General features: G+C 39.3%; 1 protein-coding gene across 1 annotated transcript in view; it reads right to left on the bottom strand.

Annotated features, from left to right (window-relative positions):
• LOC131696269 (trypsin-1) overlaps positions 1 to 26,093 on the bottom strand; it is a 404,432-nt gene that overhangs the window by 229,146 nt on the left and 149,193 nt on the right. The gene's annotated exons all lie outside the window — the stretch shown is intronic.

Raw genomic sequence — 26,093 nt, 5'->3', positions numbered from 1 at the left:
GATCACTGAATCATGCAATCTAGGATGTAAAAACACAATAGTTCTTAAATAGGAAATAAAACCAAGTCTGGAAATATTCACTGTTGATTTTCTTGGAATGGTATCACTGCTAGTATCGCCTTTTTCAAGAAAAAGCGTTGATTTCTTAGTTGTCAGTCGCGTTGGAAATTTGAGTAAAGTATAAACTTCAAATCGATTCAAAAAAAATCGATTTTTTTGGCTCTGTACATTAGAGTGGGACATGGTTATATGAAAAAAATTAATTTTCGCTCCGAGTAACTTTTTGGGTTCCATTTGGGTTCTAGAATAACTGTGCAAATTCTAAGCTCGATTGGTGAAACTATATTTTTGCGCCCATTATTTAAAGTTTACATGAGATTTCGTATAGGGAAATCGACTTTTACGAAATAATTCATCCAACAGTCGCCCAGTGCTTCCTAAAAATAAATCAATGTAAAATTTTTATAGCAAATTTATCAAGGAAACAAAGTCTCGAAGAATGAAAAACGATTTGACGATTGTGGAATAAGTTATTAAACAAAAATCAACTAATGTTCTGAAAATTGATGAAAATTTCAATTTTCATAGCACCACTGCTGCTGACGGTCGAATTATATACAGAATTTTTAATTTTCTCCAATTTTGTACAAAAGAAGCCTCAATTTACCCTCAAAACTCTTGGGAAGTGAACAAACAGTTCAGATCGTTGATTTAGAACAGTAAAAGAGAGTCAAAACAAAATTATATATAATTGGACAGCCAAATGCAGTGGTGCTAGAAAAAATGAATATTTTTCCAATCGTAAGAGCATCAGTTGATTTTTGCTTAATAACTTTTTCCACAATCGTCAAATCGTTTTGCGGTCTTCGAGACTTTGTTTCCTTGATAAATTTTCAATAGAAATTTTACATCGATTTATTTTTAGGAAGCACTGAGCGACTCATGGATGAATTATTTTGTAAAAGTCGATTTTCCCATACGAATTCCCATATAAACTTTAAACCGTGGGCGCAAAAATATAGTTTCACCGATCGAGCTTAGAATTTGCACAGTAGTTCTAGGACCCAAATGTAACCCAAAAAGTTGCTCGGAGCTGGAATCTAATTTTTGTCCCACCCTACTGTACATCCCTTTAAGAAAATTCAGTTTTCCCACCACAATGCATTGATTGAGGAATTTAGATATTTTATTAACAGAGCATTAGAAATAATTCGTTTGTATGTCTATTTTATAGGCCATTTTTTCGCTTTCCCATTGATTTGGTTTGAGATTTCTAGCACTGATGTTGTCCTATGCTGATTTGAACGATTCTCTGAGTCCTGCCACTATCCCATGTAGTATGTGTTATCAAAAACATCGCGAAGCATCAAGTTCTAAAGGTTCTCAAACGATATAATACCCGAAGAGAGTGATAAGAGTTATAAGAAATGTCTCATCACACTGTAAGGTGGATTAAAAACGTTTTTATGTGTAAAAATGTCTGAGGAACATACATGTATAGCGAGAAAAATTTAGTTTTCCTTTTAAACTGAAAAGATTGCATGTTTGGCAACACTGTAAACAAAAATAATAATTTTTTCTAGATTCCTTGACCAATTTCCTTTAAAATGCATCACACAGATTGTTTCTAGACCAAATAAAATCGAAGATATGAACAACAGTTAAAAATTGATGCTTTATTTGAATGAAAAAAATTCCATGCGCAATTATGACACGCCATACAAAGTGCGACTTTGGTTACACTTTTAGCAAAAACTATTAATATAGTCAACCGATTTTCGTAATATATGAGAGATTAATACAGAATAGATAGATGCATAAATTGTCTTCTCTGAATAGTTTCTACAAAAGACACTTTATAGACAGACAAGCGAAATGTCAAAAATTGCAGCCAAACAGACTGTCAAAAAGTGCAGCCAAACGAGCATGAGGGTTTTGAGAGGGGAAGTACAAGAGGAATCCCATGCAAAGCTTATGGGAGCTTTCGTGATGCCAGTTCCCAAGTAACAGTTGAAGTTTTATAGCACACTACCAGTGCAATCTAAGTTTTATCAGTAGCCATGAAACTATCATAAAACCACAATTGTTACTAGGGTTTACATTCATGGTTGCCAGTTTTACTGTTTTTAAAAATTGTTGTTCTCGAAATGTGTTAAATGGCGCTTGTCATAAGATAGCACAACAGCGACGAGATGCTGATGTTTCATGCTATTTTCAAGCATATCTCGACAAAAAATCGATTTTCAACATTTCACGTACTCCCCCTTTGGATTTTTTTTGAATATTGTGAAATCAATATTTAAACGCAGCACACCTTTAATTATTTCCGAATGAGCTAGAACATTGCATAGATTCCTTTTTCGATGTAATAAGCATTATATGTATGACTGCGAAAATTTAAGATGACCATTATCATTGACATCTTCCCTCTTGAACACCCCTAGGTCTCCATACAAACTTTAGTTTTAAACTGTGAAGCCACGTTCCATTTTTTTCAAAAATTTCTTCACCATGTGTATCCTGGGACCCAAACCTTCGCCATTTTTTCGTTCTGCTCCCCGATCATTTGTTGAACAGTGTATTCTTTCGATGCTAAAGCTAAACCTAATCAGTGCAAGCTTCAAACAAATGTTTCTTGAATTACGGTTTGTTAGGGGTTACATACCGTTTTTAAATCATGCATTTTAAACCTCTGGCACTCGCGCGAATGGATCCCCGAATGAACAGCCGCTGGCGCTGAAAGAAGATTTCGCTAGAGTTTCGGAAGGTGTTGTGATGTGATGGGATGTGATTTGAAGCCACCATCAGCTCAAGGTTTTTCCAGTGAATGTGGGTAGACTTACAGTAGCCCCGAAATAGTATATCGTGAAACCTTCACATTATTGCTGTTACTAAAGGGAAATCAAAAATGGTTGGGCGGGCCCGTAAGCAAAGACACTTACGCACACCCCGCAGGGGAAAAAGGAGGAAAGAGTCCCTTCCAACAATAACATTCTAGTCAGAAGGTAAACAATTTCGCTATACATGCTTTACTCACCTGATGGTTTGTTTTGAGAAGGGTGCGTCAAACTCATATAAGACCTTCTGAAGAAAACAAGTTTCCTTCAAGTGACTTGGGCTGGCTATCCACGTTCCCTCGTCCAGTCCTCAATTCGTATGATACTCTGTTGCTCTCCCATCCCTTCCCAGTATTCAATTGTTATATAGTGTGTTTACAGCAATACATGTTATCAGGATAATGTATGTAATGGAAATTATGATTCATTATGAATATCATATAACATGCTATTAATATAACGTATACCATGAATTTAATGATGTTAATAACAATATAGTGCATATAATAAGTAATGAAATCAAAGGGATAATATTGTGATGATAGAGACACTTCATGTGTTGCTGGAAATAAATGATACCAGTACAGTAAAGACCCGTTTTCATCAGTCTTCTGGTGTATTTACGCTTGATGAAGTGTAGACATTGAAAACCTTGGCTCATTACCCGCCTAGCTGCCGATTTTGGAATGGCCGTCCTGCCCGCATGAGCCAAGCTATGTTGTAGATGTAGTTCCAGTTTTGTCCATCTCTGCTTATGCAGCCTCCTACATTATATCTCAACATCACAAATTCATAAGCGTAAACAAACGATTATAAATATTTCATGACCATAGTTTAGTAATTATAATAGGCAATATATTTTTATATAACTAAATACAATGCAATACAATATAATTCAATATAATGCAAGATAATATAATATAATATAATATAATATAATATAATATAATATAATATAATATAATATAATATAATATAATATAATATAATATAATATAATATAATATAATATAATATAATATAATATAATATAATATAATATAATATAATATAATATAATATAATATAATATAATATAATATAATATAATATAATATAATATAATATAATATAATATAATATAATATAATATAATATAATATAATATAATATAATATAATATAATATAATATAATATAATATAATATAATATAATATAATATAATATAATATAATATAATATAATATAATATAACATAATATAATATAATATAATATAATATAATATAATATAATATAATATAATATAATATAATATAATATAATATAATATAATATAATATAATATAATATAATATAATATAATATAATATAATATAATATAATATAATATAATATAATATAATATAATATAATATAATATAATATAATATAATATAATATAATATAATATAATATAACATAATTCAGTATAATACTATGTAATACAATACAGTATAATATAATCTAATATAATGTAATATAATATAACAAAATATAATATAAGTCTTCAATTGGGAATATAATGAAATTAATTAACATTATGTGTATGATTAAATAGACATCAGGGTTTTACATGAATATAGAGGTTACACTGTTACAAAATATACTGCATGCAATAAATTTGGTTGAAAATAATACTTAGAAAAATAAATTGAATACAGTACTGATAACAAATTGTTGTAAAATTTCACGTTCTATTCATACGCACAACCTATTGGACATAATGGATATAATAAATAAATCATATAATAAATAGTGAATATAATATGATAGGTTTGATATGTTTGAATTATATAAAACTACTGCCTGCAATGATCTGGAAAATTAAATGTTGATTCTCCATACAATGTACAGTGAAGAGCCGTTTATTCGGCCCTTTGGTGTATTTTAAGCTGCCAAAATGGGAGCATTAATTAAATAGCAGCATATTTTTTTAATAAACAGAAGCTATCTAAATATTCTTCTTTAGAACCGTGAAATAACGATGATGATGCTGCTATAAGGACCTACCATCAGTGCATAGAATACTTCGGTGGCTGCAGATGCGTTTAACAACAAAGATCAAAGAGTACTATGGCTCTGAATTTAGAGCCAGAATTTAGAATTTTTTTATGAGGCCGTTAAAATAGAGTCAAAAAGCTAACAAAATCGAGGGTATGCAACAATCGGAGCTGATAAAACAGGACCTTCACTGTATATACTATACATAGCTTCAAAAGGACGTAACAGTACATAATAATAACACGAAGAATAAAATAAACAATATGATTAAAACAATGTAGTCGTGCAATGAAAATTACATCATAATAAGGAATTTATTATCAGGAATTTTAGAAATGCTATATTAAAGGAAAAAATTACCAATAATATTCAACTACCGGTCAAAAGCTTAAGTTCACCTGCTTTTTAAATTTTACATAATTGAGTGGGTTTCTCAGTAGACTTTGTCAAGCACGTGCAACTTGACTATATCATGGTGCTACACGCTACTGATCAGAATGTAGGAGGGAGTTTGACGTCTTTGGGTGACGCGTGAAGCACACATATTTTATGATAGGCTGTATTCTTTTGATGCGTCGAATACATAATACGCGTAACATCTTAGTGTTGCGAGAGCTCACTCTAAAAATTATATTCCAAATTGTTTTTTTTTATATTTTTATTTATTATAATGTTCAAATTGACCTAATTCTCATTATTGAAAAAACTACATATTTTATGTGTCTATCGCAGAAAATAATTATAAATAATAATAAATAACAATAAATGAAGAAACCCAACGCTTTTTGAATTTTACATTAACATTGTAGGGTGAACTTCAACTCTTGACCGGTAGTATACGTCTACCGCCTTTTTTGCTATTAACTCAAACGATTTCATGTCAACTGCTCAACTCCTTGCACATTATGACAACTGGGCTCACAGTCTTTCGATTTGCACTGAGTACCTAATTGTTCGGAAGTTTTCCAAAGGCCAGCTATCAAAAAGAAGAAATGAAGACTTTTGAAGTAGAATACTTCTAACGTTTCAATATGGGGGTCCCTTTTCAAAAATTTCTGCTGAGATATTTTCCCAGTCTTCAAATGCGATTAACTTCCGTTGTACTGATCGAAATCGCTATATTTTTGCACTGTCTGATCGGAAATATGTGCACGTATATTGTATTTGATCCCGTAAAATGTACGTCTATTACAGATAACGAAAATAATGTAATTTGTAAAGGTGGTAATTATCTGCGCTGATTGGTCCGTACAATTCAACCAAGTAGCGAGCATTGTTGGGACTGCCTCTTTTTTATCAAATGAACTTCGCCAGGTATAAAAACGGCACATAAGAGAAAATTCGTCAGTTTGCTTTCTGACCTCGTAGTAGCTGCTACGTTTTGTGTCAGCTCAAACTCTTCGGTTGGAATAAACTCAATCAGTTTGATGTTAGCATTCGTGCGAGATACAAGCATCTCTAATCGACCGCTCCTACTGAGTTATCAAAGCATACCCGTTCTTAAATAGTAGTAGTTTATTCTTTTCTTTAGTAGTAGTGCGATTTCGTAAATCACCGAATTGAGAGTGCGGGATACTATGGACGACCCGGGTGGCGGAGGGCCACCTAGGGCTTTCGGGTCAAAATTTGATGGCCTAACAGAGCAATCAGATTGCGATATAGACTACATCAAAGGCTACAAATCGTCGAGTAAGAAACAACAAAAACGCTCAGCGACAAGGGATACTAACCGAGAAACGGAATACCTAAAACAAATTCGTTTGGATACAAAAGAAAATGGTGGACGATACCTCATTTTATCTCGAACTGACGGACAAACAATGCAAAATGTATCACCCTTTTTTATTAAAAAGGCGATGGACGCGATAACACCACAAGTACAAATCAACAGAATCAGAGATGGTACATTACTTCTAAAAACTGTAGATCGCCAGCAAGCAGAGAAGCTCAAAAAGCAAGCCACATTCGGAGGCTCTATTGGAATCCAAGTCATTGAACACCCTACACTCAACACATCACGCGGAACAATTTATTGCCCAGATTTGAAAATGCTAACCGATCAGGAAATAATGGAAGGTCTAAAAGAAGCAAGAGTTACAGAAGTAAAACGAATCCAGCGCAAAACTAAAAATGGAGATTTCGAGGACACAGCCACATTCATCCTAACCTTCAATTTGAGCCATCTACCAACATCAATCGACGTAGGTTTCTATCCATGCCGCGTGCGACAGTACGTCCCCTCACCACTTCGTTGTACAAATTGTCTGAAGTTCGGCCATAAAAGAGATCAATGCAGAGGAAATCGTATATGTGGTGATTGTGCGGACCTGTACCATGACAATAACCCTTGTAAGCAAGTGTATCTACTATGCGTTAACTGTCGTGGTAACCATAGCGCGTGGTCAAGAGAATGCCCGATCTATATCGACGAAACGGAGATCCAACGCATTCGAGTCACTGAGAAGATCACAATGAGAGAGGCAAAACAAAAGAGAAGAGCGCAAGTACCATCTCCGGTCTTCAACAGAACACTACTTAGCACAAGCTTTGCAGCTGTAACGCAACAGATAGCACGTACAAGGAACAGCACAGCGGATAGAGAAGGCCTCAGAGAAGCAATAAGCACACATCAACTTACCACTCCAAATATTCACCAAATAACTAAGCAACAGCAGACATTAATACAACAAAGAGAGGCAGACCCACGGGAGCATATCAAAGCGCTAACTTACACGAGAGACCAAACTGAATGGAGAAAGCTGAATGAATCCGGAGACCAGAACGAACGCAGTAGAGAGCATAATGAACGCGGAAAGCAGAACGACAGTATCAACATGGAACATGAAAATCAGCATCACTGCAACGAGCTCAATGGACCAAACTCAGCAACGACAGAGGACGTCGTGCAAAGGGAAAACCAGCAAACAGATTACACAGGTATGAATAAGACAATAACAATAAATAAAATGAAGCAAGTAAGCAAGTATAATTTAGAAGAAAAACAAACACAAGAAAACGAAGATTTTAGTTTTATGACTGAAGCCGTAAGAACATCAATATTTGTAGAGGAAGAAGATGAAATATGAGTGAGATAGATTAGTTAGGATGCTCTTGGATCTTTTTTTTGTAAACTTTTTAATTTAAATGGATTTTTGCATAATACAATGGAACTGCAATGGATTTTACCACCATTTCAATGAGTTGAAGATGTTAATAAGTGATTTTAATCCATTTTTGATATGCATCCAAGAGACACATTTTGTGCATTCGAAAATGCCAACTCTAAAGAATTTTAGAATATTTCATAAATTAGATAACTTTCACCTTCGTGCTTCTGGGGGAGTAGCGATATGTGTTCATGAGAATTTCCATGCTAAAGAGCTTGAATTACGCACAAATTTACAAGCAGTAGCGGTAGAACTAAACTATCCTTTGAAATTCGCCATGTGCAACCTGTATCTCCCTCCTGGTGAAACAGTTGCCAAAGCAGATCTAGAACAGCTTCTTTGTCAGTTGCCACCTCCTTTCATAATAACTACAGACAGTAATGCTCACAACTCGAGTTGGGGTTGCAGTAGTGATAATGCACGGGGAAAAATGATCGAGGGATTATTAATCGAACAAGGTCTGAATATATACAATGATGGTTCAATGACTCACTACAGCCAGGCCTTTAACTCCTATTCTGCGATTGATTTGACTTTCGGTTCTCCATCACTACAAGCACAGTTCGACTGGAAAGTACACGACGATCTTTGCTCCAGTGACCACTTTCCTATCATTTTGAAACCATTTCACCGATCCTTAAACGTAGAGAGGCGCCCACGATGGATAACTACCTCGGCAGACTGGCCAAGCTTCCAAGACTTGACAGTGACAAATAAAATCAATGATAACAGGCCTACAGACATCTTGGAACAAGTCGAACACTTTTCTAATTCATTGGTCACTGCTGCATCCGAGACAATTCCTAAAACATCTAGCAAACTGAAAAAGTTTAAACCTCCTTGGTGGAGCTCTGAGATCGAAGAGTGCATTAAAGAGAGGAAGAAGGCATTGCGCAGGTATAATCGACAAATGTCGACAGAAACAGAAATGGTATACAAAATGGCTAAAGCAAAATCTAGGAGAACAATCCGTAATCAGCAACGCGAATCGTGGGAAAAGTTTGTGCCAACGGTCACATTGAATACCTCACCGAAGGAAGTTTGGACTAAAGTAAAGAAAATAGCTGGCAGAACCAAATCACAATTTATCACTTCACTTAAAATAGACGGATTGTTAACTTCATCATCAGAGCGGATAGCCGAACATCTAGGAAGAAGTTTTGCATCAGTGTCTAGCACAGCTAATTACACACAACAGTTTGCTACTTTCAAAGAAATCTCGGAAACTGAACCTATTCAGTTTGAAGAGGAAGCTTCAAGTGATCTGAACGCGCCGTTTCGTCTGATAGAACTTCAGACAGCTCTCGCTACCTGCAAAGGATCATCAACAGGCCCAGATGACGTACATTACCATATGCTCAAAAACCTTCCGATGGATGCATTATATTACCTCTTGGATATATTCAACGGAATTTGGACAAACCGAGTTTTTCCCGAGCAATGGAATGAATCCATTATTGTACCGATACAGAAACAAAATAAGAATCCCCTTGAACCATTAAATTATCGCCCAATCTGCCTAACCTGCTGCCCTTGTAAACTGATGGAAAAAATGGTAAATAAAAGACTGTCGTGGTACTTGGAAACTAACAATATGATCGATGCTAGTCAATCAGGATTTAGAAAATACAGAAACACCATGGATAACCTATCATCACTTGAGTCGATTATCCGAAATTCTTTCTCCAATAAAGAATGTGTTGTTGCCATTTTTTTCGACCTAGAAAAAGCCTACGACATGACATGGCGGACGAACATTATTAAAATCTTATCCAGTAATGGGATACGTGGGAATATACTACATTTTATAAATAACTTCCTACGTCAACGATCGTTTAAGGTAGTAGTAGGTAATACATTCTCTCCTTTGTTTGAACAAGAAAACGGAATACCACAAGGGTCAGTTTTAAGTGTGACACTGTTCCTGGTCGCGTTGAACACCATCCGGTCAGTAATTCCAAATAGTATGATCAAAATGAAATTTGCAGATGATTTCGTACTCTTGATGAAAGGCAAATCGGTACAAATGGTTCAAGAGAAACTACAACCAGTATTGAATGAAATAAGTACTTGGAGCAATGTAACAGGATTCAAATTCTCTACGACAAAAACCAAAGCTATCCATTTCTGTCGGAAGACAAGTTGCTCGATTGACCCCCTATTGACACTGGATGGGCATAAGATCGAAGTCGTAATCACTCATAAGTTTCTTGGACTTATTTTCGACAAAAAATTAAATTGGAACCAACATATAAAAACGTTGAAAAACAACGCGTTGGGTGCCATGCGCTTAATCAGAACACTGGCGAATACCCACTGGGGTTCCGATAGGCGAACCCTACTAATACTGTACAAAGTACTCGTGTTATCGAAAATAGACTATGGGTCGTTTATTTACTGCACCGCACCAAAAACAACGCTTCAAAAACTAGATTCGGTCCACAATCTTGGGATACGACTAGCAACAGGAGCCCTGAGAACTAGTCCAGTAAATAGTCTAATGGTTGAATCAGGAATGATGCCACTAAAATACCGACGAGATATCCAAATGATGACCTACGCTACTAAAGCCAGCTCTATACCATACCATCCATTATTTGACACCACGACATCTGAAGTGGACTTGGCCAGATATCGAAATCACTCGCCACTTCCAAAATCGTTCGTCTATAGGAAAATCGAATGTTTCGAGAAATATCAAATAGAGTTCGAGATCGCCATGAAACGTTCTTATCATTTCAGACCACCATGGATTGACCAGCCTCTGAAAATTGACTGTTCCTTAGCAATACTACCAAAAAATTCCACAACAAACATAATATACCAAAAAGCCTTCCTAGAAAGATTAGACCGATACAACACGTACTACATAATCTATACAGATGGATCGAAATCGAATGACCATGTTGGATGTGCAGCACACGGCCAAGGATACATATCACATAAGCATCTACCGTCCAAAACGTCTTCGTACACAGCCGAAATAATGGCAATAGTAGATGCAGTCGATCATTGTAACCGTCTTGAGCACGGCAGACAATTCTTGATCATAAGCGATTCTCTCAGTACCCTGAAAGCATTGGAGAACCCATTTTCTGATAACCCGTTAATCCAGCAAATTCAAGATAATATAAAAACTGCAAATGGAAAGGAATTTATATTTCTATGGGTCCCTAGCCATCGAGGAATACCAGGCAATGACGTAGCGGATGAACTAGCAAAAAGCGCAATCCATGAGCAAATGTATACTACGCAAACGACGACGTACGACCAAATCTCAATGATTAAAAAGGTGGTTTCAAATCATTGGCAAGCAGAATGGTGGAACTCAACTGATAATAAATTAAGAGAACTGAAAGACACAATAAAAGAATGGAAGTCTTCACATAGCCGATCGAGAAGGGAATCGGTGGTTCTAACACGATTGAGAATCGGACACACAATTTTAACCCATGAACACATTTTCAAACGTGAAAACCCCCCAATATGTGAAGGATGCAATGAGCAGTTAACTGTAAAACATGTGGTAACAAATTGTCAAGAATATCAACATCTACGAAACAAATACAAAATTAATTTTCAAAGTTTAGGAGACAGACAGGTATCGGAAGTAAACAATTTAATTAAATTTCTGAAAGAAGGAAATATTTTCACAAGGATATAAACTAAGTAGGTTAAATATTGATTGTTATTTGAAGTAGATGATAAGTAATAGGTGCTGATAGCCTTTATATGTGCTGAGCACCCTTATATTGTAAATAAATAAATAAATAAAATAAACTCAATGACTGCCGCCAGGTATCATTCCACCCAATGATGCACAGGCGTGGCGTGCATACATTGATCAGCGCACATCGCAGAAAAAGCAGAACGCTCTTTTTTCGGAGTTCAATATGCGGATTGCAAGTGTGCGCGTGCGAAGGAGTGGTTGAATGCGAAAGACCAAAATTATGCGTAGCGGACTCAGATAAATTCATCATTTGGTTAATTATCTTTTGGCAAGCGGTGGTATGATTGACGATGACAATTTTAGCATTTTTAGCATTGGTTGTTGTGTTGTGTGAAGGAGAGGATGTTGGCTTATTGGATACTGATATTTGGGATAACCGGGATAACTTTTTACATATCATCTATATATATGATGTTATAAACACAGTTTAATTGTATAACTGCTGCATGTATGACGGGATTTACAGAGATGTCGGAATTCTACAGACTTTTGATAGCCTCCTACAGACGTAGCAAGAAATCTACATACTTTTAAAAGAGTAATAGTATTTAGCAAAATTGTACTAGAATAACTGTATTCGACTACGAGTGATTCCTTCATTTATAGTATTCTAATTTCAATCTATTTTTAAATTAATATTCTAGTGTAACTAAGATTTACACAACCATCTAGAGACATTTACAGACATTTTAATTATTCTTCTGCAGATATTTCATAAAAAACATGAGGCATCGCTGCCTGGCACTACATTCGTTGTGGGTTATGATCATACGTGGCAATTGCAGGGTTATTGCGAAAACTCCATTCTAAGAAACCTGCTTGGTGAAGGTTTGAACATATTATGTATAGGGTATTCGTCTTAACTCTCTAATGCTAACATTCCACGCGCAAATGCCCTTCTGCTGGCTCTTAACTGTAAAGTAAGTACAATTTACAGTAAGTCCAAAAACTATTTGTTATCCGATTTGGCCCTTAATTTACTTTATTTGTACATGCCATACTTTAAAGTGGCCTATTTCTAAAAATATTCAGCAAGTGAATGCATTTTGATCCCACTATACATATGTGTAATGAAATATTCAATAATCAGGGCCGGTGGGTAATATGAGTAGTAAAGGTAGTACTATCCAAGGTGCTTAGAGTTATAAGGTGATTCGTCTTTGGCAGTAACTAAGGTAAGGTAACTAAGATGAGGTAAGCGTGCAGCAAGCCGTTCGCCGAAAGTCAAGCTATAATAATGCTATGTACATGAAGAAAGTTACTTATTTACTTACTACTATCAATGTATTGAAAAATTTAATTATTGGGCTAAAAGTAAATCAATAAATATGGGAACGAAATCGATGAACTTTGAGTGAGTCTATCAATACTGAAAAAAAAATCTGGTCACCCTGTATACCACGTAGATAACCACCCACCCCAACACCAACAATCTCTCCGATCATAGGCTGTGCGTACATCTGGGCAGTGGAGAATGAGCAAGTGCTGCAGCACACACACTCAGCACTCATCCAGTTCTCACGAGCGCCGTGTCTCTGTAGTGGACAAGCACAGGTATCTGCTACGTCGCCATGATTTCAAAGCCAAGATCTAAAACGTCGCGTTAAGGTCGATCCACAATAAACATAATCGATTTCATTCCACACAACTTTGTGATGGTCCAGTTCGTTTAATTTGTTGGTATCATGGCGAAAAGTTTTTGTTTTTTTACTGACATGTTCAAAACAACACTTTTCTTCACTTTTCGGTCCAATTGTTTCACTTTTCGACAAACATCTAAAGATCGAGTTATACCGTAAGGTATATGATTAGTGCAGAACGAGCTTCAAGCGAAATGAGCAGAACAATCTGAACTGTCAGTGGGGCCCATAATTTATGTGCCCGCTGAGATGTTGACTTATGTCAGTTCAGGAATCAGGAATCAGTAGCGTCTGGCTCAAATGGCACGTTCCCCATGTTGATCGGAGATTTGTGCCTTGCCAAGAATCGTCTTTTCATCATTTTCCTGATGGGAAGGATTGGGGAAGTGGTAAGGTTAGGGGTAAGGAAAACAACGACACAGAACAATTAAAACAGAGCATTCTGCACCCCCGGAGTGATGCTGAACGATCTGGAGGTGCTACAACAGCAGGAATAAAACTTCTAACCCCCGGAGGGATTTAGAACCTCTACTCAAACAGTGAGCGGATATTACAACACCCCCTAGTGGATATTGAGATAACAGAACGACAACACCCCCGAAGAGATATTGTCATTCAAATACGGCTAAAAAAACTATAGCTCTTCACCACACTGGGTTAGGAACAAAAGCATATCCTTAAATTTCAGCTCTCTGTAGGTTCATCTATGTATGGAGAACCAAAAATCCGGATGCGCAATTGCATTAATACAGGGCAATTGCATACCAAATGATATGATGTTCCGTAATCGGATTCACAAAGATCACATGAATAATACTCAGTGCGCTGAATAGTAGCCATGTGATAATTGAGTTTGCAATGTCCAGTCAGTGCCCTGACCAGAATACTGCAGTTGTGCTTGGAAAAATGCAACAAATTTCTTGACATTTTCGGACTCACCTCCGGCAGAAAAGCCTTTGTTTGAACGCAAGTTTGCAAGCTACGCCAATGGTTGGCATGTTCGAATGTAGCCCAAGAGCGAATCTTGTACTTTATCCAACTTATTGACAGTGCTAGAACTGGTTCTGGACCAACGAAATCAGTCGCAGCGCCAGATCTAGCCAATTCGTCCGCCCATTCATTTCCAGTAATACCGGAATGACCGGGTACCCATAGAAGGTAGATAGCATTTGAAATGCTAAGTTCTTCGATTTGAGTTCGACATGCGATTACTAATTTCGATCTCGAATCTGCCGAACTAAGTGCTTTCAGCGCAGCCTGACTGTCAGAGCAAAAATAGATTCTTTTACCGCAAATTCCCTGTTGAAGTGCGGATTGTACGCCACACAGAATCGCAAAGATTTCTGCTTGGAATACGGTACAGTATCTACCAAGCGAATGAGATTGGTTTAATCTCATCTCATGACAATAGACACCAGCACCGGCTCGGCCCTCTAACAAAGAACCGTCCGTATAACAAACTACGTATTCTTCAAGTTGTCGCTCCATCCAGCCAGACAGCCATTCCTCGCGAAGAGGAATTCTCACAATGAAAGTTTTAAGTGGAAAACTACATGTGAGTGTAAGGTCACTGGGAGCAAGTGTATATTCATCCCAAGTAACCATTTGGGGCCACAGTCTTGTGTGGCTAGTTACACGATCTATTGGGTTACTGTTCCAGAGCCCAGTAACCTTAAGACGGTATGCACAAGAAAGTGCTTCTTGTTTCAGAAACACATGTAGTGGTTTTATGTTCAAGAGTGCCTCGAGAGCAGCAGTAGGTGTTATCGAGAACGCACCAGTCATCGCCATCAAGACCATCCTCTGAAGATGGTTTAACTTTGATTGGATTGTCATGACTTCTCCCTTCTGCCACCAAACAAGGCACCCGTATGCCAGTATTGGTCTAACAATTGTTGTGTAGATCCACTGAATGTACTTGGGTTTGAGTCCCCAAGATTTGCCGAAAGCCCGTCTACATTGGCCAAAGGCCATGCAAGTTTTTTTGATCCTGAAATCGATGTGAGCTGTCCAATTAAGTTTTGAGTCGAGAATTACCCCAACGTACTTAACTTGATCTTCGACAATAATTTCAGAGTCAAAAAACTGCAATGGACGAGCTCCGGTTATAATCCTTCGTTGCGTGAAAAGCACCATTGAGGTTTTATTTGGATTAACTAATAGTCCAACGTGTGTCTTCACCGCTCAACAACACATAAGGCTTGTTGCATCAAATCAAAAAGTGTGTTAATGCAAATACCGGTGATCATTATATGATAATCATCGGCGAAACCATACGTCGGAAACCCAAGCTCATTTAGTTTTCTCAACAAGCTATCGGCGACAAGGTTCCATAGAAGTGGTGACAGCACACCACCTTGAGGACATCCGCAGATACTCAGTTTCCTCATCTCTACTTGTCTTAACGATGAGCACAGATGTCGGTTGCTAAGCATTGCGTGTATCCAGTTCGTGATATATGAAGGTACTCCATGATCTCGTGCTGCTTCCAAAATGGATTCGAAAGACACGTTGTCAAAAGCACCTTCAATATCGAGAAAAACTCCTAAACTTGATTGCTTTTGTGAAAAAGCTTTTTCAATGTTGTAGACAACATTGTGTAACAGGGTGGTAGTAGACTTCCCCCGCTGATATGCATGTTGCATTGCATGCAGCGGGTGCTCGCCCAAGCTACCATCCCGAATGTAGTGGTCGATTAAACGTTCTACTGATTTGAGAAGGAAGGAGGTCAGACTGATAGGTCTAAAGCTCTTTGCCTCCTCATAAGTGACGCGGCCACCTTTGGGAATGAATTGGACAGTTATTTCCATAACTGACATACTTCAAACTCGCCGGATGCCACGCGGCCTCTAGGCTGGTTTTGTCCGGAGAAAGATAATAGAGTTTTATTTATTCATTTCGTTTATTTGATAAGCACAAATGCGTTAGCTTGGCGGTGCCAAATTCTTTTGTTTTTACATTTTGGATATTTTAAAACTAGGAGGTTACAATGTTGAAATATTTTTTTTAAAAGAAAAATTTTACAGCTATCTTAAGACTAGAAATAACATTCTATATACAAGAGAGGGGGCAAAAGATTTTTTTATGAAAAAAATTTAAAACAAGGAATTCAATAGTAATAATTTTTAGGAAATATTTACAGTTATCTTAAAACTAACAATATAGTTTGGTACACAAAAGGGGGGAACAAATATTTATTAGAAAATTCGCAGGTGTTTTAAGACTAGGGATACAATTCTATTTACAAGATGGGGGACAATAGTTTTAACAAAGAGGTAAAATTACAACTATCTTAAAACTAGGAATACAGAATACATATTTGAACTTTTTTAGCGGAGACTTATGCTTGGTCAAGATATTCAGAGGGGGGCTGTAGAAGCAGTTGTATCAAGGACAGGGGAGAGAAAGCGTAGATGGTGACCGGGAGAGAAGAGCAAAACTTGCAACTTTCGGGCAAACGGGAGATCAGCGAAAGATTACCGCCTCAGTCTAGTAGGTCGGATTGGCGGATGGTATCCTTCGGACCCGCGGGGAATCCTTCAAAAGTCATCGGACCTTGAGTCGCTCTCGCTTCAGTTTCCGTAGTGGTAAGTGCGACGGCGGTTACATAGTTGCAGTCTGGAGCTGATCGGTTCCACAAGGCAGGAGAAAGCTTCTACAACGAGAAATAAAAAGAGAGGGGCTAAATTGGGATATTTGTCGTTTTTATGAAAGTATAAATAAGGGACATAGAGGGGAAATCACGATTTGCCAGTATATCTCGGATTGGGACATTGGGTGGTCTACCTCGGGCCCGAAGGGAATCCTTTAACTGAGACCTGGCGTCCAAGTACCCGGCGCATACCCAGACAACGTGCTCGATGTCGTGATAGCCCTCGTCACAAGCGCACAGACTACTCTCCGCAAGCCCAATACGCCGCAAATACGCATCCAAGGTGTAGTGGTTGGACATAAGTCGGGACATTACACGAATAAAATCCCGACCCACATCCATCCCCCTGAACCAAGGCTTCGTCGATACCTTTGGGATAATGGAATGTAGCCATCGTCCAAGTTCACCATTGCTCCACGAGGTTTGCCAACTGTTGAGCGTCCTCTGACGACAAATACTAAAAAATTCGTTGAAGCAGATTGGTCTTTCGTATATGTCACCATTTAATGCGCCCACCTTTGCTAATGAGTCGGCCTTTTCATTGCCCGGGATAGAGCAATGAGAGGGGACCCAAACAAAGGTAATTTGATAAGATTTTTCAGATAACGTACACAAGGACTCCCGTATCTTCCCCAGGAAATATGGGAATTGCTTTTTGGGCTTCATCGCACGAAGAGCCTCGATGGAGCTGAGGCTGTCCGAAATGATAAAGTAGTGATCTGTGGGCAGAGTGTCGATGATCCCAAGGGTGTACTGAATTGCAGCTAACTCTGCGACGTAAACTGAAGCGGGATCATTGAGCTTGAATGAAGCGGTGATAGTATTGTTGAAGATACCGAAGCCAGTGGACCCATCGAGATTTGATCCGTCGGTATAGAACATTTTGTCACAGTCGACTTCTCGGAATTTATTATAAAATATATTGGGGATCACTTGCGGGCGTATATGGTCCGGCATTCCACGAATCTCTTCCTTCATGGATGTGTCGAAGAATACAGTAGAATCAGAAGTATCTAGGAAAGGAACACGGTTGGGAGTATATGAAGAAGGATTAATGCTCTGTGCCATGTAGTCAAAGTACAAGGCCATAAATCGGGTTTGAGAATTAAGCTCGACGAGCCTCTCGAAGTTTTCAATCACCAACGGGTTCAGAATGTCGCATCGGATGAGCAATCGATATGAGAGTTCCCAAAATCGATGTTTTTAGCGGAAGAACGCCCGCCAGCACTTCGAGACTCATCGTATGGGTCGAGTGCATGCAACCCAAGGAAATGCGCAAGCAACGATACTGGATTCTCTCCAGTTTGATGAAGTGTATGTTCGCAGCGGAGCGGAAACAGAAACACCCGTACTCCATCACCGACAATATCGTTGTTTGGTATAACCTGATCAGGTCTCCTGGGTGAGCACCCCACCATGTTCCAGTTATTGTTCGGAGAAAATTGATCCTTTGTTGGCATTTCTGTTTCAGATACCTAATGTGACATCCCCAGGTACCTTTAGAGTCGAACCAGACCCCGAGATATTTAAATGTGAAAACCTGGTTGATCGTTGCACCCATTAATAGAAGCTGGAGTTGCGCCGGCTCACGCTTCCTAGAAAAGACAGCCAACTCAGTTTTCTCCGTGGAGAACTCAATACCCAGCTGAAGAGCCCAAGCAGACAAATTGTCCAAGGTATTTTGTAATGGTCCTTGCAAGTCGGCAGCTTTGAGCCCTGTAACAGAGACCACGCCGTCGTCTGCAAGTTGCCTTAGCGTGCATGAATTGGCAAGACAATCGTCAATGTCATTCACGTAGAAATTGTAGAGCAGGGGACTTAGACATGAGCCCTGGGGAAGACCCATGTAGCAAAATCGCGATGTTGTTAAATCGCCATGCGAAAAGTGCATGTGCTTTTCAGACAACAGGTTTAGCAAAAAGTTATTTAAAATTGGCGAAAGACCATGCTGGTGCAGCTTCTCTGACAGAATGTTGATATAAACTGAGTCAAAAGCCCCCTTAATATCCAAGAAGACTGATGCCATCTGCTCTTTGTTAGCATAGGCCATTTGGATTTCTGTAGAAAGCAACGCAAGGCAATCGTTCGTCCCTTTGCCTTTGCGGAAGCCAAATTGTGTATCTGACAGTAAGCCATTTGCTTCAACCCAATTGTCGAGGCGAAACAAGATCATTTTCTTGAACAACTTCCTTCCGAATACAGGACAGCATTGCAATCGGCCGAAACGAGTTGTGGTCGGAGGCTGGTTTTCCTGGTTTTTGGATGGCGATGACCTTCACTTGCCTCCAGTCATGAGGGACAATGTTACCCCCAAGAAACTTGTTAAATAAATTCAACAAGCGCCTTTTTGCAGTGTCAGGTAGATTCTTCAGCAAATTGAATTTGATTCTGTCTAACCCTGGGGCGTTATTGTTGCATGATAAGAGAGCAAGTGAGAACTCCACCATCGAAAACGGTGTTTCGTTCGCGGTATCGTGAGGAGACGCGGCGCGGCACGTTTTCTGTATCGGGACAGAGTCCGGACAGATCTTCTTGGCGAAAGCAAATATCCAACGGTTTGAATATTCCACGTTCTCGTTGGTACTATTACGGTTACGCATACGTCGAGCCGTACCCCAAAGAGTGCTCATCGCTGTTTCTCTCGTTAACCCATCGACGAACCGGCGCCAATAACTGCGTTTTTTGGCTTTCATTAGACTCTTCATTCGCCTTTCTAACGACGCGTACTGTAGATAGCTAGCGGGTAACCCGTCTTCCCCGAAGGCCTTATATGCAGTGGACTTTTCCGCGTACAGCTCTGAGCACTCTTTATCCCACCACAGGGTGGGTGACCGTCCATGGGTATTCGCGCTGGGTACTGGTTTAGTCTGAGCTTGATTCGCACTGTCGAGAATCAAGCCAGCCAAAAACCTGTACTCTTCCTCCGGAGGAAGTTCTTGAGTGGATTCGATTTTAACGGATATCGCGGTCGCGTAACTCTTCCAATCAATGTTCCGCGTGAGGTCATACGAGACATTGATTGTTTCCGATGGTCTTGAACCGTTAGCAATCGAATCAGATCGCTACCGTGGGGATCAGGGATCACCTTCCACCTGCAATCTAACTGTAGCGATGTCGAGTATAGCGATAAATCCAACGCGCTTGCGCGTGCTGGTGGTGTAGGAATCCGCGTCATTTCTCCCGTGTTTAAGATGGTCATGTTGAAATTGTCGCAAAGATCTTGGATTAATGTTGATCTATTATCATCATGAAGACAGCCCCATACCGTACCGTGCGAGTTGAAGTCTCCCAGAACTAGCCGCGGAGCCGGTAAGGATTCCGTGATATTACAAAGCGTTCGGTGCCCTACCGAGGCTCTAGGAGGAATGTAGATGGAAGCAATGCAAAGGTCTTTACCTTTGATTAAAACTTGACAAGCGACAATTTCAATGCCTGGTGTCGAAGGGAGGTTAATTCGGTTGAAAGAATAGCACTTTTTGATCCCCAAAAGTACTCCTCCATAAGGGTTTTCTCGATCCAGACGGATTATATTAAAGTCGTGGAAGTTGAGATTTATATCAGAAGTTAACCAGGTTTCACATAATGCGAAAGCATCACATTTTAAACTGTTTAGTAAGAATTTGAAGGAATCGATTTTCGGGAGGATACTTCTGCAATTCCACTGTAGGACAGTGATCGAATCAGTGACCTCGTTTGATGACTTAGCCATCGAAGGATACGATCGCTGCAAGGAGGGGCCATTTAGCAGTCAACTGTTTCAAAAATGTTTGCACCATAGGGAGAAAATGTATCAGAATGCTTTTAAGAGGATCAGTAACATTGAAAGCTGTGAAAATGAAGTCCACTATGTCAGAAAATTTCATTAGTCCGCTACTGGACTGAGTATCTGTTTGAAAAAATGGAACACTTGGGGTTTTTGGTGTCCCTGGAATTGGTGGATACTCCTTGTTAGAATTAAAATTTCCAAGTCCTGGAGCAACTTGCTTCGGCTTTAGTGCATCACTTCCATAGGATTTATTGATTGTAATTGGCGCACTCTGAGCGGACGACACCTTGGCACCCTTACGAGGCAATCTAGGGGAGGCTAGATTTTTCCTCTTCCTGGACTCCCCTGAGTTAACCAAAGATGTTCCCTCTTGTGGGTCGTCAGATTCTTGCTCAACGCCAGCCAAAAGAGCAAAGGAATTTTCGGAAGGGGCAAATGGCGAAGCATTCTTAAGAATTTCTGCATAAGAGCGCTTCGAGCGTTCCTTAAGGGAGCGCTTAATTTTATCCCCGCGCTGTTTGTACGCGGGGCATGATTTAAGATCATGCGGAAGGCCCCCGCAGTAAATACACTTTTCAGTTTCTCCACCGCAAGAGTCATCCTCATGTTCTCCCTCGCATTTGCCGCACCTTTTCTTATTGCCACAATAGGTGGCTGTGTGGCCCAGCTGCTTGCAATTGCTGCAGTTCATTACCCGCGGTACAAACAGGCGAACAGGTAGACGAACCCTATCCAGGAGGAGATAGTTGGGGAGGGAAGACCCGGAGAAAGTCACCCGAAGCGAGTCTGACAATGAATAAGTTGTCTTATTATTCTCAGTTTTTGCGGAATACAATTGCTTGCATTCCAGAATCTTCACATGTTCAAGTGAGGGGTCCTTAAAGCAACCAACTCCGTACTTCAACACGTCTTCGCACTTCAAACCCGGTTCGGCGACGACCCCGTCGATCTCCACTGCTACACAAGGAATATACGCTTTAAATTGCTTTGTAAAGCGTTCGCTGCGAGCAATCTGGTTTGCCTGGTCGAGGTCATTCACTAATATGCGTATCTTATTAGCTCTAACACGTGTTATCTGAGCTACGGCCGGGTAGTTAGCAGTCAGCTCCCGTGAGATTTCTAAAATATTAAGCGATTTCGTGATGGGCCGGAAATAGACCACCCAGGGTCCAGTCGAACTGGCTGGGTATGTTTTAATACGGGGAGGACTGGGGGAATCAGGAGAGGGAGTAATTTCGGGTTTATCCGGTATATCCATGGGAATATCATTCCCATCCAATGTTACTTCGCCCTCGGCCATTTAGGCACGAGGATAGCACGTGGTGTAAACGAGAGATGAAACTTATATTCAGGGGAAAGGGATCTAAGAAGTAGCGACCGATCGGGGGAAAGGGAAATGAAAAAAAAGATACTTAGCTTATTTAGCGGCTTGTCCAGTTATTCCACTATTCACTTCACCAACCTAGGCACCGGCGAACAAAGCCAGCCTCAAACAATGGTTGACCTTCACAATGTATATATAGTGATTTACTCTATGCACAGCACAAGAAAAACGATCTGCTTCGATCGAGAGCTCAGACGATTGTGGAAGATAATAGAGTTATCAACCTCCTAGTGGACCACAGCCAGTTACTGGGGAGTTCGCCCGGCTCTTCCCAGGCTCCGTTCGCCATTGAGAATATTTTAAACCCCCTCAACAATTTTACCCATAGCACGGGTCGCATGACACTATGGAATTGAGGTTCCCTGTTTGGTGTTACCACCGGAACAGGTAGTCCGTAGTGTAATTCTTAGCCGGTTGAAACAACCACTACCGACACTACACGGATCTAAAACGTCGCGTTAAGGTCGATCCACAATAAACATAATCGATTTCATTCCACACAACTTTGTGATGGTCCAGTTCGTTTAATTTGTTGGTATCATGGCGAAAAGTTTTTGTTTTTTACTGACATGTTCAAAACAACACTTTTCTTCACTTTTCGGTCCAATTGTTTCACTTTTCGACAAACATTTAAAGATCGAGTTATACCGTACGGTATATGATTAGTGCAGAACGAACTTCAAGCGAAATGAGCAGTACAATCTGAACTGTCAGTGGGGCCCATAATTTGTGTGCCCGCTGAGATGTTGACTTATGTCAGTTCAATGCAAACGGGATAGGGGTGCCATATATGTGGGACAAGCATAACTAGCAAGCACAGAACTACAAGATATTTTAAAGTGGATGCCGTAATGGTCAAAAGAATAATAAATGCAGATTTGAAAAAACATAAGCAGTGCTGTGCAATCTCACGATGGTCTTTGAATTGTGAAGGTAAATATGAAGTGACCGTATCACCACAAAAATGACCGTTATTTCATTTCCATTTTCCTCGGATAGTGTTTCAGTTAACTATCTCTCACAGAAGCCGTGAGAGAGAGCGCTTTGAAATGATGGACAGCTTGAGTACCATTTATTTTGTATTGGTATGGTAAACGAAATATTATCAGTGTATTGTATTCAGGCAGCATGCGGTGCTTTGTTGATTTTTTCTCCACCTTTCTGTTTCTTTTATGCATAGATATTTATGTGAAACCGCCTGTTTGTTAATTCAAGCTCGTTGCTTGTAATAAGATGACCGTCATAACCGTATTTATATTGTTAATGAAATGACGGTCAGTTGCCCTTCCTCTCAATAATAATTCCAATGAGTGAGAGATTCAGAAGAGAACCGTCTGACTGTTGTCAATTCATTAGAATGAGAACCGTAACTCAATAAGCATCGCTTACTGTTTTAACTGCTAACCGTTTCATTCTCTTTTGTCTAGCAGGTTTGCCATCAGTACTGTGATGGAGCTCAGCACTGACTATAAGCCGCTTACAATGGCGTGCAATTACCAGTCGGACGATGAACAAAACCATACCATACTAATGATAATGTGCATTGATTAAATACATGCGCGCTGCACAGTTGTGGTAGCTACCATGACAACTCGCCTGCTTGTGTCTCCGTAACCAAATTGTTTTACTCACACGTACTCACAAAACAAAACAAGACAAATAAAATATACTTCCTTTGGTCTTTTGATGCATTCCGGATTCCTTTCTATCTGTGGCTTGAGAGCGTAGAGGCAAAACGCCGTTCAATTGGAAGATTCACTACCACCTCTTCGCTTTCCTGGTGATATCCTCACCCCACGAGATGTATTATGATACGATTCCATTTTGGTTGCGTATATGAAACTAAGCACAACTGACTCACGAGCCACGCACCCTGCAACCAATGAGGTATATATAGGTGTGGCAGAATACACGGTTTGCTAGTGTTGGCAACCAAAAATATGTAAACAATCCAGAAACACGCCGGGTCGACGTCATAGCGGTCACACGATTAAATGGGAGCGGAACGACCGGTATGATGAAAGCAAGTCGATTTATACTGTGATCACTCACACCACTCATATAAGATTCATCTTACGAATACCAAAGTGCCATCTTCTCCAGACCTGTATATACGACATTGCCCTGTAACACCCAAACACATCAACGGTTAATGAAGTGCCCTTTCTTCTCCGAACATTTTTCTCTAACACTATCATGGCGTATCATCGTTCTTGCTGCAGACACACACATTCCAAAATGGACCGCTTAGCAAGACTTTTTTCACGGCACAAAAAAAATACTTTTTCTGCTTTGCATAATCAAATCTTTGCTAATTTTTGGGCTTCTACATAACTAATACACTTCAAAGATTGATCTTAAGTTATTTCCACCATGAGATTATTAATCCTACTACTTGAAAATGTATAACATTTTAGATGAAATTTCAACACAACCAACCGACTTGGCAGTGCTGCCGCGACTGCTAGAGTTTCGGAAGGTGTTGCACAAAATTCAACCGCGCGAGTGCCGGAGGGTTAAAACAGATTTTAAATGCTTCCCAATTCTATTCGTGAAGTCTGTTCGCGTACTTAATTTTATCGTTTTATAATATAATCTTCCTAATCTTCAGTGGATTTTTGACGACGATTATAAGTGCTACCGTCCTGAAAATGCAACCACGGAACAAGACTGCTGAAGTCGACCTTCACCGTAAACCCTTCGTTTTAACATTCGATATGCGTTCTGATGACGGTGAAGCTTTTGATACAATTACCGACGACTTCAACTTTAACTTTACTCGATGCAACTTCAATGAAGTTTCAATGGCCATTGGTGCACTCAATTGGCGTGAGATGCTGGTTGGAAATGACTTGGATCAGGCAGTTGTGACGTTCTATGATGCAGTTGTGACGTTCTATGATCAGGCACCACTATTATCCCTTTGTCTTGCTGCAATGCTTTTGCTTTGTTGGCCATATATTGTGAAACATTGAACTTCTGCATAATTCTGTATGTAGTCCAACTTTTGGGAAGTGTAGTTAAAATCCTGTATCGCTCATTACGGTCTCTTGTTTCTTTATATTTCTCCTTAAGTTGTGTAAGAATTTCAATATCGTCCGACAAAGGTGCGTTGTAAGTGGTAACGATCGATTCAGAACTGGGTGCTTCGAACGACTCCGAAAATACATATGATAGATTGATTATCAGAAAAAAATCATACAAATGATGTCTTTTTTATTATCTACCTTGGTAGGAAAATGGAACGAATCCGGAAGGTCCTGCAATGGCGGTCAATGTTTCGAAGGACTCTGAAGAAAGGTTTCAAAGAACAAAAGTTCGTGTTATCAGTTTGAGAAAAAGATTTGAAATTTAAAAAACAATCATGTCATATTTTCGATAATATACCTGGAACAGCGATTCTCGATGGTCCTGCAACGGCTTCTTCGGTCTCGGGATAATTTGGTTCATATAGTTTATTATAGCAACGAAAACAAATGAAGGAGCTGCTCTCATCTATTTTCATCTTTTTTTTCATCGCACAATCGTACAATTTATTGGTGAGTTTTCTGATACAAATACCACAAACTGAAGATTTACGTTTAATTTTAAGACATTCTTCAATTGAACTGTTGTAGCAGGAAACTCTGTTTTCTTACTGAGTAGAGTAGTTTTTGAGAGTTGATGCAGGTGTAGAGGTCGTTGATGAATAAAAGAAAAACCACTGAGCCTAGGTGACTTCCTTGAGGCACACCGGTTGGCGTTACGAATGCGCTTGAGCGTGTAGTGCCAATTCTAACGAAGGCGGATCGCTGTGAGAGGTAAGAATGCAGCCATCTGATAACCTACTCAGGAAAGCCTAGTCGCTCCAGCTTCAAAACAGCAATGTTGTGGGGCAACTTATCGAATGCTTTTG

The sequence above is a fragment of the Topomyia yanbarensis genome, chromosome 1, assembly GCF_030247195.1.
Source record: "Topomyia yanbarensis strain Yona2022 chromosome 1, ASM3024719v1, whole genome shotgun sequence".
In the NCBI taxonomy this organism is placed as follows: domain Eukaryota; kingdom Metazoa; phylum Arthropoda; class Insecta; order Diptera; family Culicidae; genus Topomyia; species Topomyia yanbarensis.
Note: the sequence above shows the minus strand (reverse complement) of the source record. Positions and strands in the feature narration are given on the sequence as shown.